The 19,816-nt window shown below is 38.6% G+C and overlaps 1 protein-coding gene and 1 long non-coding RNA gene across 2 annotated transcripts in view; one reads left to right on the top strand and one right to left on the bottom strand.

The window, feature by feature from the left end:
- Positions 1-19,816, bottom strand: part of LOC129726649 (SNF-related serine/threonine-protein kinase) — a 95,010-nt gene that overhangs the window by 18,120 nt on the left and 57,074 nt on the right. The window lies entirely within an intron of this gene.
- LOC129726653 (uncharacterized) lies at positions 17,948-18,509 on the top strand. The gene is made up of 2 exons (XR_008728379.1): positions 17,948-18,049; positions 18,112-18,509. It is a non-coding gene; the product is annotated as an uncharacterized LOC129726653 (long non-coding RNA).

Below are 19,816 nucleotides of genomic sequence, written 5' to 3'. Positions count from 1 at the left end.
TTGGAATATTTTCACTCTAGCGGCACCAGAGCAGCGACAGGCCAAAAAAGTACTGAATGGATACGGGTGTCCTGTTCTCATTCAAGCACCTATGCAGTACAAGTGTATTGACGTCAAACGAGCGGCAGTAAGTCGGTTAATTTATTTTATAAATCCGGTATTCGCGTCCGGGAGCGTCACAAAGAGGGAAAACGTTCGTCGAGGCAGAAAATAGCACCCGAATGCCGAACGATGGGCCATAATGTGCTTCCGATAGATTACCTGTTTTGTCGCGTGGTCTGGTGGTCTATATCGGTTTAAGGTTAGTGCGGGCGATGTTGTACAATCGAACGCGTTCTTTTAAATTTATTTAAATCGTTAAACCATTCGGATCAGCTCCAATCAAAGCGACAAAGACAATGGCAACAGTAATCGTAAATCATCGCGGTTTCGCTTCATTCATCGCAAGCAGAATTGCACGAGAAACGAGTTGCACACGCTGTAAACAATGATGGACTGTGCAAGTCTTCGAGGCGAGTGAATAATCGCCTAACGAGTTGATTGTTATTGATGATGCTCCGGCCAATGATTTAATACCTGCTTAACTGCTGTGATTTAACAAGTCAAATTAATTAAAGCGAAAACAGAATATTAAAAAAAACTTCAACATACATGTACATTTTTGTACATTAAATGCATCTAAAGTTATTATCGACCGAATATTCTAAATAAGTGGGATGTCTCCGAGAATACTGAACAAAATCAAAAAAAGGATCGATTTCAAATGTCCTCGATATATTTACTTTGGTAATAAAGATTTTTTCTAATTCGACCCGCACAACACAGTGTGATTTGTGCAAGTTTTCCGGAATGCAAAAATGAAGATCGTAAATATAACTTAACATGGCTGTAAACTGGTTTCAGTCTTCAGCGCTGAGCTCGTAAAAACTACCTGAATTTGCAAAACCGTAATACGATCCGCATTCTCGAAGCATGCACTCGTACAGTATGCGCCGTTGACAAAAGCACGTAGCTTATTGAAATTGTTCTATTTCGGAAACCACTCGAACATGGAGAGTGTACTCGAATGATTTGGTAGACATTTTATTGGTCATATTTTGAGCGTGACGTGAAGTGTGATAAGTAGCAGCCTGCAGTGGAGAAACCAGTTTAGTAGAAATTTATGAAAATAGATCCAGAACTGCTGATTCCGAACCAGGTTCACACAAGATTCATCTTCTAAGAAAAAAATGTCATCTTACAGGTTCAGAATGTTTCAGAAGATACTCCTTCATAATAACCCAGTGTTTCTCGATTGAGTGCAGTTCCATTGTATTTGGGAGATTAAGAACTTTTTGAATCGACATTATTCTCCTCATACGACTCAACCACTCCAGCACGTCCTTAGGATAGTGAAATAATGTTAAATCCTACCAGTAGATCGATAGACTACACTAGGAGCCGCATTTGGAGACATTCTTCAAATGCACCTTACATTTATGGTGCATGATAAAACGAAAGATGTACTCCGCTTTCCGCATGAACCAATCGCAAGAACTTATTGGTGAACTTAAACTTTTTCTATGTTCGGAGGTTGTCTGGGACATCAAACTTATTCTTGGCAATGAAATACGGAACTCCTGGAATCTGTTTGAAGTCCGCTTTAACATAAGTCGAAAAGCATAAGTCAAAAGTCTCGTCCTCCATTTCGCTGTAGCAGCTTTCGGTCGTATAACTTCCGGGCACGGCTCTTTGCGACCGTATTCTGCTTCTTGTCACGGTTTAGGGTCTTTCGAACCTTAAGAGAACGTAATCAAACTTGAGTTTGGGTATTCTTCACGAAAGTCTTGCCCAGATGCAGTTTTATTTTTTCAGATGCGTTCGGTTTCCGGTTAAAGGCCCCATCAAAAGTTTAGAACGCGCAAAAATTGGTTGTTATTTCATTATAAATGCATTGAAAAATCTGAAATGCTGGATTTTAAAGTACTGAGTGTACATATATACAATGGTTGCTATGATGAGTTTCCACCGTTTGCTCTTCAGTTTTCAAAATGACGTCCAAGCAAGAGAAGCTTTGCTAATACAGTAAGAGAATCCGACGATAGGTTGGCAAAATTTGCTAGATGTGGCCAAATCAACCATGACAAACGATAAAAACGTCTGTCGACCGCCGGAAAGCCCATAAACGGAGGTGAGAGCGACGACGAAGCAGGTGACGGCGAAACATAAGCAGAATCCTAACCTCTCCATCTGGGACATTGCTGGCAAGCGGGCCAGAAAACGAGCTGGGTTGTCAACGTTTAAGAAGGTAAAGGTGGCGAGAATATGGTCACAAAGTTCGACTGTGTAGTCATGGATGACGAAACTTATGTGAAGGCTGATTTCAAGCAGCTCCCGAGACAGGACTTTTATACCGCACTGCGTCTGATACCCAAGTAACAATATCAGTTTTAAGATGTACTTAAAAAAGTTTCGATTGCTTGTTCTTTAAAACAGGGCATAAATCTTATTATTCTCACAAACTGCTACAAATCAGCCGTAAAATCTCCATAAGATCAAGGAGGCCCATGCTAGAGAAGGTTTTCAGGAATAGTTCCTATAGTTTGCTTAAAACTCTATATTTTTATCGATATGTACTCATGATGACATTCAGGAGTTGCTCACAACCATGAAAAAACTGTAACAAATTTCGAGAGTTTTATAAATCAGGTTCGCAACTCTTCTTTCTAGCTTATTTCGCTATGAACAGAATTTATTTTTTACACAGATCAATTTATGAAACAAACCCCATCGATCTACTTTTTCTCCAAAATGAATGTCATCGCAGTCGTTGAATAAAATAGGTAGATAAATCTACATGTATTTTCAAGTTCATATTTGTAAATTTTTAATTGCCACGTTAAGTTTATACGTTATATGACAAAAAAGTTTGTTATTTTCAACGCGCCATAATATTACTGGCAAATAAGTAATTTATTTAGAAAATAAAAAATATATCTGAATTTTCGTTAAGTTCGGGTTTGCTGGACTACGGAACATTTTACTAAAGTTCGTGTTCAGCATGGTCAACATTCACTACTGAACTGCCAGAATTATTAGTAGCATTAAGAATCTCGGCCTTTTATTACCGTTTAATTACAAATGGCTATTATTTTGACGTAGTTAATTACAGTCTGTTCGCCATATTTGTTGTTGGTTTTATTTTAATCCCTCATAAGACGGCTTCTAACTAAAACTTCTTGAGCAAGGCCAATAAGATTTTTTTAGTATCTCGACAAGTTGGCATTTACTTGTTGCAGTCACGGAGAAGAATACTTGCGCTTGAATAAAACTTGCTTGAACTTTTCAAGACAAACAAATTTTATCTGAGATAGTCCCCTCTCCCGTTTGACAACTGTTTGTTTACAGTCAAGCACCATTTTTGTGATCATTGCTGTTGGAAAAGTGTTACTTGTAGCGATTTTTGAACAAGAAACTATAAATGGTTCAGAATAAACATCCGGTGTATTTTATAATTTGGGCCTAAACATGAGCAAAATGAAGAAATGCAACATATTGCATGAAACAGGGGAATGAATACCATTCCTCTGTCATTCTCAGGTACAAGTCGGACTCGATTATCCGGAATTTTAGATTCGATTATACGGAATTTCATTTTTTCGGAACCTTCAATTAAAATATCTACGTCCAGGAGTGCCTGAAAAAAACGACTGCTACCATTCCTGAAGCATCATAATAGACCTGTGCTGTTCTGGCCGGACTCGACGAATTGCCACTACAGGTCGGACTCGATTATCCGGAATTTCGGACTCGATGACCGGACTATTTTTTTCTGTTTTTGTCCTGTTTTTGTTTTGTTTCTGATTTCTGTCCCTTCCGACATGTTTGGGACTGCATCATACAAGTAAAATAACAAACAAAAACAACCGTTTTAGGTTAGTAGATTGCAAATTTGAATAATTTTTTTGTGATTTGATTATCCGGAAAAATCGATTATCCGGAGTGATTTTTTTTTCGATTCTCCGGATAATCGAGTCCGACCTGTATAGGAAAAAAGCAATCAAGTGGTACGACCACAACCCTTCCAACAATCCAGAACTCCACCATATCAAGCGGTTTTAAGCCTTGGTCAATCTGAAATGAAACTAATAAATTCATGGAAAACAAGCAGCAGTTTAAATCTCATTGGCGTTCGGCGAATTAGGCTGATGAGATTACTGTGCAAAATTTAATGAAAGGGTTGATTTGAACATATGAATTGAGCTTCCAATTCAAAATTAAAAGATTTTTGTATTATGAATTTTGACTGAGCGCGCTATTCTTTCGGCGAATTTTCCATGACAATCGCACACCTGATGAAACCAACTTACATAATGTCATAAATGCTCTCTAAACTGTCTCTACTTAAAATTTCAAAGATTTTTATTAGATTTTTAATTTACAACAACTAGCAGAAACTTTGACGTATAATTACGTCTTACGGCAACATTAGAGGGGTTCAAATTGAAAAACTGATAACATTGAGAGCGTCACGAGAAACTTTCAAATGCTTAACTCGATCAGTTTCTTCATTCTTACAGCAATCGATTGCAAAATCAAATATGCATTCCAATACCAGTCATTGAAAAAAAATGATAGAAAGAAAAGGATTGAAATTATTTCCCTTTTCCTGTCATACCTCGATATAAGGCAACTTCGATATAAACTAACTTTGAAAATGTATTGAAATTGAAAATAAATGATACAGCAACTGTTTTTGGGGCCTAAATTGCTTCAAAAAAATGTTTGTAGTAAGTTTTAAAATTAATTAAACTAATGGGAAAATTGTCCTAAATGGGCATAAGAAAGGTTTAAAAATAATGATAGGTGATGGAAAATAGGTTTCCACGCATCCTTCAGTTACAATTCACAGTCTTGCATCAATGAAAAAAAATTTTTTTTTTGCTCGTTGAAATTTTCTCTAAATGGGCATAAGAAAGGTAAAAAAATACTGATAGGTGATGGGAAATAGGTTTTCGCGAATCTTCGAGTAACCGCCAACAGTTTTGCATCAATTGAAAATTGTCCTAAATGGGCATAAGAATGGTTTAAAATTACTGATATATGATGGGAAATAGGTTTCCACGCATCTTTGAGTAACCTGTGTATCAATTGAAAAAAAAAAAATTTTTTTTTGCTTCTGAAAATATTCCTAAATGGGCATAAGAAAGGTTTAAAAACACTGATAAGTGATGGAAAATGGGTTTTCGCGCATATTTGAGTAATAATTAACATTCTTGCATAAATTAACAAAAAATTTTTTTTTGCTTCGATATAACGTAACTCGATATAACGTAACGAAAATAAAAATAAAGTTGCCTTATATCGAGGTATGACTGTATCTAATTGAATAATCACAATCAATTATCACCAGAAATATGTTGACACGAGACAGGCTATCGTTATTCTATGTTAACCTCGCGGCCGTATCTTATAAACAACATCTTCAGCTTTTTTCAAAACATTATTAAGACTAATCTCCCAGACGGTCTCGAGGTACTATGCTGGCCTAACAAGCCAGTCGTCGTGGGTTCGAGTCTCGGCTCGGGAGAGACTGTTAGTGTCAGTAGGATCGTAGCGCTAGCCCCGCAATTGTCCTGTACACTAAACAGTCGGCTGCGAAGTCTGTGTATAAATAAACAGAAGGTCAAGCTCCGAATCGGAATGTAGCACCGAGGCTTTGCTTTTATTTAGACTAACATTTGAAAAGGGCTGAAGCTTTGAAACCTTTTTAATAATCGTTAGACTAATAATGACTAGACAGTGTTCAAATAAAATTTGAATTATATTGGAAAACACAATTGCAAAATGGACTATTACAAAAAAAACTAATAAACGATCATTATACATTATACAACCAATGCAATAACATTTTGTTGTATATTCAATATAAAACGTGTCCACATTCCAGTTTCAAAATAAAATTTGAAAAGAAAATGTACGCAAATATTTTATGAAACCTTCGAGAGAAAAAAAAACAGATAAAAATCCGTCTCCTGAGAGCAATACATGTAATGACCTAAAAAATCGAGAAATGAGCGCCAGGTTGAAAATGTGACGATAATAAAGAAATCATTTACTATTCAGAAGTGTAAAAAATGCAAAATTGATTTTCAGTGAAATTTCACTATGAAAATACCCCGATTTATTGGACAATTACCAACATTTGTATAGGTTTGATAATTTAAAGTTTTCTACGCTTCTCCAGGTCTGTGCAGGTTGAAAAGTAGGAAGGGCTATGTCTGAGTGTACAAACGCAGATTTGCCACAAAACTACAAATGTAATAATAAAAACTATTTGTTTGGCTGTGAAACGTAAAATTTAGAATTTCAATTCTGTCTAATTTTCGCTCCGTGAAGCTCCTCAGCAAACAGCACAGCAATTCACAATTGCTACGAAGCCCGTGCACAACCGTACATGTCGGCAACCAGACGCCAAATGACAATATTTGTTGATATTGCGAATTTCGTTCAATCTCGATGCCAGTCAACTTGCATTGGAATTGTTTTGTCTGAATTGGCTGATGTCGGCGTTAGGGAGATGAGCCAATCGTATGGAAGCTGTGAGGAGATATTCGATCTTAACACCTTTTCTCAGTTATCATCACGCTATATATAAGAAAATGATGGTGATTATTATCATATCATGAATGTCTTGTACATTTCATTTGTTTGAAAATATTTAGTGTTTATCTTCCACCCGTGAAACATTCATCTAAGTCTTCACAGTCCTTAGTAAAGTGAAGAAAAATATAGTTTTACGTCAAAATGTGTGCATGTCAATTTAATCAATTGAAGTTTGAATAATAATAATAACCAAAAAAAAACAAACATTTTCCTTTAATATCTTTAGTTGAAATAAAACACACCTGATAACCCAGATAACGTACCTAATTACCTACGCAAAAGCTACCCAGCAATCTGATAGCAGTGTTCTAAAATATACTCTAAGTATACATGCGTGACACCGAAAGTATATTAGGCCAGCCGGAACAACTTTGAGCGAGTGCTTGTAATATAGGTGTGTGGTTTGTAGGCTTGTTTCTTGTTATTTTTTTAGTAGAACTAGGAAACTTACTATTCACCTCAAAATAAACGAAAAGATGTCAGAGAATAAGGATCTTTGAAATTTTACTCGACCTTTGAAGCAAACAGCCTCGTTACTTGTTACTGTTACTAATATAACAACAGAGCAGTGGGAACCATGTGGAACTAGTTAACGTAAAAACAAATCGACATCACAAAAACAACACTATGAAATATTAAATATATAATAAAATAAAATATTAGTTGTCGAATTTAGGGTTACATGTGTAACCGGTGCGGTTGCAATTTCAGCATCGAGTAAAAATTACCCTCATTTAAATACCCCCGCAGCAGCGTGTACCCAACATGACAACTGTCACCACTTGCGCTGAATATCGTTCACAAAAGTTTGTTTATTGTCGTTTAAATTCGTTCGTTTTTCCGTTTGTGAACGATATTGTCGCGTTAGATAGGTTCGATAATTTTTATGTCATGTTTGTAGAATAATTGTTAGGGATAGATAGGCCGGTATTTTCCTCTAGCTGCGAAAAAGTGGTGCTGAATTAAGTCTCGGCGGGTTTGTTGTGGTCGGCAGCCATCGCGGGAGAGTTAGTTTAGCCTCGATCTCGTCTGTGTCCTGTGTGTCCCGCGAAGGTTGTTCCGCGGATACGTGTAAGACCAGCGAAGGTTGTTCCGCTGGCCCGGGATTCGTGTGCTACGACTTGTGTTGGCTCGCCGGTGGTAAGCAGTGTTCGCTTCCCCGGCTAAGTGACAAGGAGCGAAGGAAACCACCCCGCCGAAGTTTGCTGCAGGAGCTGTTGGAAACCGCCATTTCAACAACGAGCAGCAGCGTCGCCGCAGCCTCCCCTTCCCACCACAAAACAGCAAGAGGAAAAGGACGGAATAAACCGATAAGTTTTGTTTTGTTTATTTTGTTTGTTTTTTTTTATTTAGTGTTCTAGCAAAAGTCCAAAACCCGATAGAGGTACACGCCGCCCTGTAACATAGGGTCTGCCGGGCAAAACAAAGCAAATTTCAGTGTGTACAGGGTGACCCCCTGTTACACATGTTCAAATACAATCGAACAAAATGGTTACATTTTGCTTGAATCGAATTGGCTTCCGCTAGCGCCGAGTAGCACCAACTAACCTTGAGTGCACGCTTCCACATATGTAGCCCGTTACTATTATCTAATACAACTCATTCTGAGGACAAACATCTGCTGTATTGACGTCAACATTTGTACTGCAAACTGCTGTTAAAATTAAAAAAAAAACACTAGTAACTTCTATAACGGTAGACAAACAATTAACTGTTGAATTGATAATAGTAACCTACGCCTAGATTACTCTGTAGGAGAATCAAGATTATCTTGATTTGAGAATTTAATCCTGCGAGATTATAATGCACGTATATAGAAAGAAGAGCTATAGTATGAGTAGACAGAGCAAAAAAAAAAACAAGTCATCACCCACATGAGTTTTATTTTAGTGAACCAAAAAAAAAAAACAGAAACATGTTCCTGGTTACGAATGCGAGTCTAGTTACCGGCACGTTCAACGACTGTCAACTTTTTTTTCATCCGAATTGAACTGGTACTAAACTGAGGTGTGTTTACAGCTTTCCGCTTGAGAATAGCGGAATTTTGCGAGCCTCGGCGTCTAGTGCAGCCAAATTATGCAATAACGCCCCACGAAATGGTGCGCAAACAACCATCAATATGCGGATGGAGTCGAGAGCACTGTTCAGCAATCCGGTGACCAGCGTAACTTAAACTTTATTGCCTTAGAGTAGCGATTGCGCTCTGACTTGGACAAATAACGAACAGCCGAGTGGAACCGCGTTCGGTAACATCGCGCCAGAAGCGGAACGGGGACTATTTTAAAGATCTGCGTTAATCGTGCTCGTTGCTTCGGAATATTGATGACGAAAATACAGGTCAATGCACCGCACATGGCAAATGAGACCCGGGCAGCGGGCGTCTTGCAAACCAGTAATGGTGCGGCGCGGACGGAAAACTAAGCCGCGTCAATCTTCATCATGTGTGACCCTGCTCGCTGTCGTTTACAATTACGAGTTATCGTTCCATCCAGAGGAAAGTGGTCCTTTAGTCCTCATGACCGTATGTTGAATGAGAAAAACCTTGCGCTCTGGGTTGAGTATTGTGTAATTAAAGATTTGACTCGAATGACGGCTGTTTTTCAATTAGCATAATTACCATTGGCATCAGCGGCTGTTACTTTGAACGAATTTTGTCCGCTATTTTTATTTTATTGCTCTTCTAGTGTTGATGTCGGGTAATAACATTTCTTAAACTCTCAGCTTCAAAGAAATGCCCATCGTATCTGCTAATTGTATTCGCTTGGTGTGTTCCTCGACTGTCAGGATCATATTCATAACAAACGATTGTGGAGGGGCAGTTTCGATTTACCCAGCGCAATATAAAATATATCATCCAGACATTGCTCTTGGTAGGCAATATTTTCATTAGCACGTCGTAAGTACGCCAGTCACGGCCGTTCGTGTTTACCTGCGAACGAGGTTCAGGCCTGATTATACGTATACAAATCAGGTGCTTGGAATTGTTATCACCAGCGTACAAAATGTTTACCCATCAGCGGAATTTATATCGAGGATCAGTGTTTGATTTACGAGATGCATCAGATGTCCTACTTTACCGGTTTAATTTATATATCTTCCGAGATTGAGCCGTGTTGTATGAACAAGTATTCTACTTGCTGAATTATTGTGTTGGAGTATTCATACATACCTGCAAATAAAAAAAGGGAAAAAATAGGTTAACGATCGGTAAAATTAGAACCAAACATTTTAAAAGCATTTTGTTCTCAGAAGAAGAGTAAAAATAAAAATCGATGGTGGACAAACATAGCCTACTGTAAATAAATCAATAGTCATTTATAGGCGTGTTATATATTCAATGTTTGCAGCAAATATATTTGAAGCAAAAATCCCGAACGATGCAAAATAGAAGGCCAAATAAATCAAGATAGGGGTTTATTACTAAAGACATTGGACTTTGGACTAAAATATTAGATCTAAAAGTGTTCAATAGTGATCATTTAGGTCATACACGTCTTCTAAATGGGTAAAACAGCCATGTCTGAGCAAAACAAACAAATACTCATTCCGCGGTCCCGAAGAATTTGTTTATCTCTAATTCAGTATAGAACTCTACCAGATGCTGGCAGCACCCTCTCGGAATCTAATGAATCTTTGTGGATGCTTGCTAAGCAACTAAGTAACTTTTCGAAATATTAAAAAAATGAGATCCTGAAAAATCACAATCGAGATCGATTTTTTGGCCCTAGCGTTTTGATGCCAATTGACAACAGCAAGAACTCGTTAGGAATTTCATTTCATGTGCCAGATTTTCAATTTAAACCGCTGCAACTGAATTATGTCCAAAAAATGCTATTTCAGACAGATGTTACAGGAGGCCACGCCCATTTTGTAACTAGCTCCGCCTTTTTCGTTAGGGTTTGTCTTCTCCAACTCTCGCTAGACGCAAGACGCAGTGAATCGCATTTCATGTTGGCAACCAGCAGAAAAGAACCGATGGATAGAGCTCTCACACACTCATCAATATAACACGTAACGTGTTGCGGCTTTGAACGACAAGCGTTTTCTTCTTTTCGGAAGCAGATATCAGAAGATTAAGCGCACTCTCAGTTATGCAACAGTTTTTCACGCTGGAATTCGAGTTGCTGCTGTAAAGTTCAATTAACCGCCTTTATTGAGGCTATCTAACATTTTAAAGGAATGAAATGAAATGATATTTTGAAGTAGAATACTTCTCTCAGGAAGTTCGGCTACATAGGGATGTGAAATGAAAATCTAAAACCGGAAGAAGTGAAAAATATGTCCAATTTCAAATGCTAATAAATCGGTTAGTATTCGATGGATTTCCTTCGTTCTTGCAGCAATAGATTGGAAAATCTTCTAAGATTCTTCCCAAAATAAGATAATTGTTATTTTATTATTCACACTATTGTACTATTGAAATTGGTCAAGCCTTGTCAAAACGAAAAATTCGACCTCTGATTGGTCGTTATATGCTTGCTTCCCAAGCACGGTCGACAGGATCATATACCTTGGAATTGAAAACATGCTATTTGGCCTATATAAGAGCCTGTTTCAGCCGGAGCCGCTCATAATAGTTCTAGACAGCGACAACAGCAGTCGTCCTTCCTTAGCAGCAGCACTAGCCCTGTGGTTGGTCACCCCGTCTCAGGAGCAGCGCGGTTTTTCTCAGCGTGTGTCGCCAGACAGCTATTATTCCCCCTGTGTTGGGGCAGCATGAAGATTGCCATCAGGAAATCCAATTTTGGAAATCAAAATGCCTTTTTGAAGGCAAATAAACAAGTCATTGAAAGTTAATAATTTTTGTCAACGCAAGCAAGTATTCTGTGTTGCATCCTAGCAATTTAAATTTGTCACACCCGTCTAATTTACTGAACGTGAAATAGCTTCCACAGTGCATGTTGTCCGTGTATCTTAATTCCCCCAATGTTAGGGCAGCTCAAAGGTTGTAATTAGCAACCGATTTTGAACAGCAAAATGCTTTTTTGAAGGCAAATAAAAAAATAATTGAAGGTTAATAATTTTCTGGCATCAACACAAGCAGACATTCTGTGCGGGATGCAATCAAATTCTGTTGTAGTTGTCTAATTTTTACTTTATTTAGTAAACTCCCCACTGTAGGGGCAGCGCAAGAGCTGCGATCAGCATAACCGACATTGAATAATAAACTGCCCTGTTAGAACGCATTCACAAAAGCAGTTAGTTCGACTATGCAGAGCTAATATGAAGACGATTCAATCAATCAGCGTAAACAGAATTTCGTCGTCTCCCAGCTGCCAAGATGTCACATGATGAAACACGCAACAGCGAGCAAACGAAATCGCTTGATGTTACAAACCGCAATAAAATACGGGTTGAAACCGTTGCGTGTGTGAGAGCACCATAGGTGTTTATTCGCTGGATACACTATCTACTGTCTACTGAACGCAATAATCTGCTTACATGCGACATGGGGACGGGAACATTTTCTTCAACCAAGCTGCACAACACGACACAAAACATGTTATTTTGTTGCTTCAATGAGAGTGCTATCGGTCCGGCTCGACAAGAAATCATTTTTGTGCATCCGTGCTACGAAACTGAGGAAAAACTTTAGAAACTGAAAAAAGAGGTGGAGCTTATCAAATGATCGCTCTGAACTAGAATGAAGTCACACATATTTTTCAAGTTATATCATTCCACCACGTACGTAAAATAATTCATTCCTATTTTCATCCCTATATAAGAGCCTGTTTTAGTCGAAGCCGCTCATAGTAGTTCTGAGACAGCAGTCCTCCCTTAGCAGCAGCGGGAGCGAGTAGTGGATAGCGTTGCAGTTGCTCAGCAGTTGGGCCAGCGTATAGCGGCCACAACTGTGGCATGGCTATGCATAGCGTAGTTGTTGCAGCGGGTATATCGGCATCGATAGTAGCAGGGTCAGCTGATGCAACGACACTCCCTTCACTAAAACGCTGTTTCAGTGTGGTAGCGGGAAGCATCAGCAGCAGGCTCGCATGAAGTGAATACATCAGCCAGCAACTTTCTCTAAGGCCTCTGCCATAGTAGACGCGAAAAGCGGCGCGAACCGATTCGCTCGGCCGTAGGTTGATGTACAGCTCTACTGATGCCTGTACATTAACCTACAGCTGAGCGAATCGGTTCACGTCGCTTTTCGCGTCTATTATGGCAGAGGCCTAATGGGAAAGTTGTATCACTTTGCTCAGAAGAATATTACTGTCGGTAATATTACAGAGATGCGATTGCGTAAATCCGATTTTGAATTGAACAATTGTTCTTTTGAGAACAAATAACACACTTATTTGAAGAGTTAATAGCTTTTGGTAGCAATAGCAGTATAGTGACAGCCTCAGCGGTAGATGCAGATGCAGCCGGTACTTCCCTGAGGCCGATGTAAAGGTAAATGGAAGCAGCACGGCGAAACAGTTCGGGTTATGCTGAGACGCGCGTCATTTTTCGTTGTTGATATTCCCCACATGAAACGACGCGCTTTCGTATGATAGCGGTGATATTAGCGGTAGATGCATTTGCCAACACTTCCTCTAGTAAAGCCGTGTCTAGTTTTCAATGTGAAAACACCTTGCTTATTGTGTTGACCGTGCGCCTTAGTCCTCACTATCAAGGTAACACAGAGATGTAAGATAAACACTACATCCTATGATAAATTGAACAATTGTCCTTATAAGGACAACAAATGAATTAAGGAAGATTTAATTTTGAATTAGAATACTTCTCTCAGGAAGTTCGGCTACATAGGGATGTAAAATGAAAATCTAAAACTGAAAAAGTGAGAAAAATTTCAAATGCTAATAAATCGGTTAGTTTTCGATGGATTTCCTTCGTTTTTGCAGCAATCGATTAGAAAATCCTCTAAGATTCCTACCAAATGCATGAAATTGCAATTTTATCATTCGAACCATTGTACTATTGAAAACTCTTAAGCCTTGTCAAAACACAAAATTCGACCTCTGATTGGTCGTTATACCGCGCTTTCCCAAGCACGGTCGGCAGAGTTATGGACCTAGTAAATTGGGAATGCATCATTCGGCCTATATAAGAGCTTCATCAGACAATAAACAAACATTTCATCGGATATTAAATTGAACAACTGAAATTTGAAGAACACAAATGATTATTTGAAGAGTTAATATTTTCTCGTTTTGCGCTATAATCCAAAGTTAAATATCTTCATCTACATGCATACTCGGACTATTATTACGTGTTTGCGTCGCTAAGTGTTTGGCTACGGTCATGCAGAACGCAAATAACGGCGCGATGCGATTCGGCAAGACGAAATCTGTTGAAATGTATAGCTCTACTTCGCCTTAAAATGAGCTGTACATTTCACCACGGTAAGGCGAATCGCATCCGTTCCCGTTTAATGATGTCGTATTAAATGTGCATGTTACAATTCGGCAGCACTTCAACTTCTCATTTGCACAAAATTTAAAAATATCCAATGAACTTCATTCAAAATATCAGACAAAAAGAAATTACAATACTGCCAATGAACGGTCAACGTTTATTTACTAGAAAAAATGACTGACACGCAAGCAGCCAGGTTATCATTCTTGTAAAAGTATTCTACTTCAACCTTGCGGTCGTGGCATACAACCTTCTTGTGATTTTTTTCTTAAATTTTGTACAACCGAGAAGTTGAAGTGCTACCTAATTTGAATTTTCACATAAAAATACAGCTTCGCTGAGAATGGAACAAACACTATGCTGCATAAATAAATTTTAGCAGTTAGGGTGCATGATTAAAATAACATTTCACTTTTAATTCTAGCACAAAACCTCTTGAGAAAATATCAAATCTTCAACCATTTATTTGTTTGCCCTAAAAAGTACAATTTGTTGTTTAATTTAAATTCAGATATGATAGCGATCGTGTCTCTGTGCAACTCCAACAATCGGAATATCTGAATCTGAAAACACAGTGGAAAACTGTTTTTACACTGAAAATAAGACTGTCGGCATATATTTATTGATTTGTTTGAGCCGAAAGCAGACTCGGCAAGTCTGCTGCTACCTTTATTGCTGCTGGTATCTGCTGTCGCTATTGATACTCGCTGCTGCTACTAAGTTGGGACCGCCCTTCCCACCGTCCTTTACAGGGTGACGAAAATGTTATATAAAAATAAATTCCTTGATTTTCCCTAATATTTCCTGAAATAGAACATTAATTTCCCTGATAAAAGTATCAGCATTCGGAACAAAACAATGCAACGTAGATGAACGGAACTTTGATCTCCCAATGAAAAAAGTATTGGATATGCTGAAAAAATCAGTTTAAGCGCTGAAAAAATCGGAAAAGAATCGTGTCTCGGTAAAAAGAATCCTGATTGTATTTCCGTTTTCCCCGATATTCCCTGATCGAAAATGGAATTCTCTGATTTTCCAGGATTTCGTCCCCCTGTTTTAGTAGAATGATTGGTCTGCGCTTTCCTATTAAGTAGGTGTATTCCGTCGACCGTGTTAGGGAGAGCAAGTATTGAGTGACCAATCATAGAACGAAATCTGCCTTTCAACAAGGCTTTACAATTTTCATTAGTACAGCAAGGAAATGAAGGAAGTCCGTTGAAAACTAACTGAGTTCAAGGCATTTGAAAGTTGACCATTTTCGTGATGCTCTCGATGCTTTCGGATTTTCATTTTGCACCCCTATAATGTTGTCGTAAGACGTCAGAATATGGTTTTCACAGTTTTTTTTTTCAAATTAGGTTTTTAGATAATTTAGTTACCTAAACTACCTCTTAAGATTTCAAAATGGTAACTCTCAAGGAAAACCAATTTTTCTAACAAAAACTCTTTCATGTTCAATAATTTTAACGTTTTTTGCTTCTGAATACAAGAGATGACAATGTAAAACCGTCAAAGTAGTTTCAGTATAACGTAGCTCTCCCGTCACACGCGTTCGGTAAGAAATGCCGATTGAAAGTCCCATTCACACGCAGACCATAGCTATATCAGTACGTCGCTGATATTCTCTGCGTGTGAGGAGACACTCTCTTAAGCACAAGCAGAACTCTCGCAAGGCAGTGTGTGTGGTTCATCGAGATGTGTTAGGAACGGGACGCAATAGCAGAGGGTGATTCGAAATTTCGGCTCTGAGAAGGTACCTTCCTAGTAGTTTAACTACATAACACACCATGCCGGAGATTGCGGGTTCGAGTCCCGTCTGGATGTGATATAATTTTAATTTATTTCACATCCTCAATCCTCGTTCAATTTTCGACTTTTCGTGTTATAACATTCCCTGCGTATTTTGTGATTTGGAAATCTTTTTGACGTACGACCAGGCTTTGTTTTGCTCATCTTCATCTTAAAGAGAAAACAGTCTTCCCTCTTAACAACTGTGAGCTTACATTCAATGTGCGTCACACCATCTGCTAGGCGATTAACTGAGCATTGCGTTACCGTTCTTATCGCTCTGAGGTGCGGCAAAAACAGTATAAAATCAAACTTCCTGCAGAATACGCACCCATGGTGATTTGTAAAACTTCTTATAATATTAAATTTGAAAACGGTTAGGGTGTGGCTTCAATGTGAACCTAAATGTTTTGATATTTGGCCAACTTCTCTTCTAGTAAAGAAGCTAACGAAAACTACTTCCTCTTAAACTGAGAGAGCAAACAAATGTTTACCCCTCACATGCGATTATGAAGAGTGAAAAGAAACTCTGCGACTGAAATACTCTACGCCTAAATGTGGATCATTACTCACTCTGTGTGAGAGAAAGTCAAGTTCTCCAAGGGGTTTGGCAGGTGGAGAACGAAATTTGTGCAAAAATCAAGAGAACGGAAGAAGCCTGCGTACGACTACATCTATCTGGAAGTTTGGTGACTGAATTCGAAAATTAAGAATTTCAACCATGGAAACAGTGGTCATGGTTTGAGCGCTTATATTTTATCATTTTTTATCAGCTTATCGAGATTTTGGTTAAAAAAGTGCTGTTCCTGGAAAGGAAGGCAAGGCAAAATAGTACCCGTGATCTCGTGTCGACACCCCCGGATATCTGACGGCTGTTAGGGAGAACTTGGTAGCTGCAAAAGTGCCAAAAATGGCTGGAAATTCGGCCCGAAATAACCTGAGAACGGCAACGGGCACTATTTGGAGTTTTCCCCTTACAAAACAATGCCGATAGCGGTAAAAGCCATGCAAAGCAAAGCAAAACCTTGGTGCTACATTTCGATTCGGAACTTGACCTTCTGTTTATTTATACACAGACTTCGCAGCCGACTGTTTAGTGTACAGGACAATTGCGGGGCTAGCCCTACGATCCTACCCAAGTAACAAAACTGGTTTTATTAAAGATTTATAGCACTGTTTTGGCTGTATTAAGCGCTACAAAACTTTGATAAAACCAATATTGTTACTAGGGTACTGACACTAACAGTTTCTCCCGAGTCGAGACTCGAACCTACGACGACTGGCTTGTTAGGCCAGCATCGTACTTCGAGACCATCTGGGAGATGGAAAGCCATGCAAATAAGTTTATAATCGAATTCTCGTTAATAAGTGTTAATTTTTAGACCGCGGCCGGTGCTGCTTTCCAAAATGTTTTACTTTCTTTGCCATTTTCTATTCTGCTGCGCTCCGCACTCTTCTCAAGTAACTGACAAAACCTTGATATAAATAATACCATTCAAACATTTCACCCGATCATTTTGATTTTAAAGCCGTACCGGAGACATACGAAAGCTAGATGCTGATTTTGAAAAAGAGAAAAAGGCAAAATTGTACCAGTCATCTCGAGCCGTTAAACTCGTATATCTGGCGGCTGTTAACGTCATGCGGTCGTGCCTTGGATATCCCCTCCTACAATTTTTTTCTTCAGTGTAGTATCTTATGTTTTTTTTTTAATATTTCATATACATTATTCTAGAAATTATAACTTGACAACTTTTCTCCTTCTAACTCTTGCCATTACCGTACGTCGATGAGCTCATGAATTTAGAAGCAAACAACGTGAAACACATGAAAAAGTTCCTGTTAGAAATTTTTGTTTTTTGCTTGAGATTGCTCGTTTTGAGTTGTTTAGAAGAGTATTATGCAACTAAGTTGTTTATCTGAAAACGTAATTTGAACAAAAATAGAGATAACCCCTTTTCACTTTTTGTTTTTCGAAACTTTTTCTCGCAAATTTATTTTTTTTTTTTTTACATCTAAATGAAAATTTAGACAATTTCCCCTCGACAACTTTTTTTTATCTCTCGTCATTATTTAGGTAAACTAAATTATAAAAAAAGGTTTAAAAACGTGAGACGTGAATGTAAGTCCAGTTAAATAAAAAAAATGCGAAGTTGTTTAGTTTCGTAAGGCCTACACACCCAAAAAGTTTCATTGAATTATGGAGAGGGAAAGTTTCTATGCACATATTGTATATCTCAAATTAATAAACGAGGTAAGTAATGAATGAACCTCGAACTCCTAATGGCGTTAACGAGCATTTCACACGCCTTACAGCGAGATTACCTCAACTTATGCAAGAAAGTGAAGACCAATGCCGCATGTTTAGTGCAACATACCACGGTCAACTCATCATGCAGTTATTACACGACTGCTTCACTTTTTCCTCGGGCATCTCCAGCGGTAGCGGCGTTCGACCAAGTGAGTAATTTCTTTATAAAGTGCCAGCTAATTTGCGAACTGTGTAACATTCAATATGCAATAACTTTCCGAGTTTCGATTGTTTACGGTTGGACCACCCTTGCATGTTGCAGTTTGATTTAGATTGGAATGCGATTGAAATTTCGTTGTACTCTTGTCATTATCATTACTAGTGAGCAAAAATAAAGAGAAGAAAATCGAGCCCCTGAAACTAACTGAATCTAACCGTTGTTTCGGGAGCGGAACTCATTAAAGTTTTTTTTTTCTCCCCGATACCGCACTCATGGATAAACTTTGGCAAACGGGGCAGCAGTAAGCGCTTAAAGTAACAAAAACAAACATCACCGTTGTATTTTAGACTTGCCGCCGTGATGGTTTACTACTGGAATCCATTGCAGAAGCCGTTTATTTATGTTTACCTCCACACACCGTTATCGAATGTTAATATATAAAAAATATCGTTACTGCTCTCGATCGGAATGGGAATGATCGAATGGCAAAAATAGGCCCACGCGGAATGAAACGATTGTATCTATGATTTTTACGAAATAAGTCATTATCTGAGAGCCACTAAAACAATGGTATGATTCAACATAAGTTTGCAATTGTGTTTATTCCCAATATTCTAATTGAATATAACAGCAACGAAAAGCTTTTCTTTTGCATTATCTTTGCACCGGTTTTTTTGGCTGCCACAAAATTCGATTCCCATTCGAAATCGTACATACCAAGTCCACCAAGCCAAGTACGAGCGAGACCCGCATACGGGGATAAAATAACCAGGCATAAGTTAAATAGACAGGCGGTTTTGAATTCGACTCCAGCCACAGCTAGTCGATGAGCGAGCAAAATAGCGGATTGCAATTTCGTTAGATTTTGTTTTTGCACTTTGCTCGCCTGTCTGCCCGTTCATATTCCGGTAGCCTTTTAAATGCCCGGTAATCAGTAGAAAGCGGCTTTAAAATGCGGCTAGGCATCGCCAGTTTGAAGTGGCCGGCGTGTCGGGTCAAATTATTCCCAGAGCAATTATGGTGGCCCAGTTTTTGGCCACGCGTACATATGCGATTTGAAGTTTGCTGAGCGCGGTATGCTGTTTGGGTTTCAATGTTTGGAAAATTCGATTTTCTTTACCCAAATTTGTTTCTTTCAATCTCATACGCGAATGTGATACACTTTGCTAAAACAGTGCATAATTATAGAGTCCCTCAACTATACTATGATGCCAAATAGAGCACTAACATTTGTTATGAAGGTCCCTGTAGTAGCATCAAGCGATTAATCGGGATGGCTAAAAATTAAAACATTCTACCTTCTCCACAGCAACATATCAGTATTTTCTACACCGAAATATGCCCGGCAGCTAAATAATCACCCATCCCTTACACATTATCACGTCCCACGCTACTTACAGGAAAAAAATAGATCTGAAAAGCGGAATTGCTACTCGTGTCGGAATAACATTTTTGTTATTTTTTGTGAATGAATTTCATTCGATTTCCCCTCATTTTCCACGCGAAGCGAGAAAACTCTTGCTGCCTATATAAGTGTAGCGTAAAGGAGC

Source organism: Wyeomyia smithii, chromosome 3 (assembly GCF_029784165.1).
Source record: "Wyeomyia smithii strain HCP4-BCI-WySm-NY-G18 chromosome 3, ASM2978416v1, whole genome shotgun sequence".
Lineage (NCBI taxonomy): Eukaryota > Metazoa > Arthropoda > Insecta > Diptera > Culicidae > Wyeomyia > Wyeomyia smithii.
Note: the sequence above shows the minus strand (reverse complement) of the source record. Positions and strands in the feature narration are given on the sequence as shown.